Here is a 1,146-nt window from a genome sequence, read left to right as displayed (position 1 = left end):
GTGAGTGAAAGGGTTAGGGTCGAGTGTGGTAAGGAGTTAGATTAGATGAAGGATATGTATACGTTTGAGGAAAGAGAATAGGTTGTTGAAGCAGAAAGTGTGGGATTCTGAAAGGATGTCTGATAGGTTGGGAGGTCGGTGAAGGGAGGATAGATGGGGGAAAGCAGAGGTACGGGTTGTTTCAAAACGTGGGCACGATAATAGGATGTGTGGGATTGAAAGGGGAACATTACATAAGGAACAAGGAAGATACGGATAACTGTGCAAGGGACATTGGTTTGAAAGGGAGGTGTGACATAAGGTGTTTTCTGATTGATAAGTATGGATAAGAAAATGATAATTGGGGATTGGTATTGGAGGATGTGTTAGAAAGGTCTCTTGAAGGCAAATAGATGGACTATAAGAGGAATATGACGAAGGTCAGGTCTATGGGAGCGGAAACCGCGAATATTCTAATGAAGGATAGTTATACTTTACTGATTTTGAGGGGGGAAGCAGCTAGAGGGTGGGAAAAGGACTGAGAGGTCTGAGATGGGAGAGGTGTGGGAGTTGGTGTTCTACTAGGAGGGGTATTAGGAGATGGAGGGTCTGAGGAAGGGGATACTTGTGACATAAGGGATTCACGTGTGTATCCAGGAGGGAGTGGAAGGATGAGGGGATGGTGGGAGGATAATGTGGGCGGGGTTGGGGTCGGGGGGGATGGGCTGTGTTTGGAGGGGTAGGAGGATTGGGTGTAGGGGGGATATCGTTAGGAGGAGGATGGATATCAGCAGTTACTTGGAGTGTGGAAGGAGCAGAGTTGTAAGATTTGGAGGTTGAGTGTCGGTTTTCATTAGGTAATCTTGAATATTTTCAATGGTTTTCTTCTTCTGAGTTGGTTTGGGAGTTTTGGGAATATAGGATTTCTTGTGAGGGGGGGAAGAGAGGACTGGTGTCTCAAGCAAAGGAGTAAAGGAAGGTGGAGGTGATTGTGTGGTAGGGGAAGAGGGGGTGGAACGTTTGTTCTGTCTGTTACGGGTAGTGCGAGGGGAAGGTGTTGGGGGGGTGGGTTTAGGAGAATTGGTAGAATGGGCAGTATTACTGGAGTAAGGAGTAAGAGAGAAACCACGTCGACGTGCTTCTTGTCTGGCTTCACGTAGTGTGAGT

Source organism: Penaeus monodon, chromosome 37, assembly GCF_015228065.2.
Source record: "Penaeus monodon isolate SGIC_2016 chromosome 37, NSTDA_Pmon_1, whole genome shotgun sequence".
Taxonomy (NCBI): Eukaryota; Metazoa; Arthropoda; class Malacostraca; order Decapoda; family Penaeidae; genus Penaeus; species Penaeus monodon.
Note: the sequence above shows the minus strand (reverse complement) of the source record.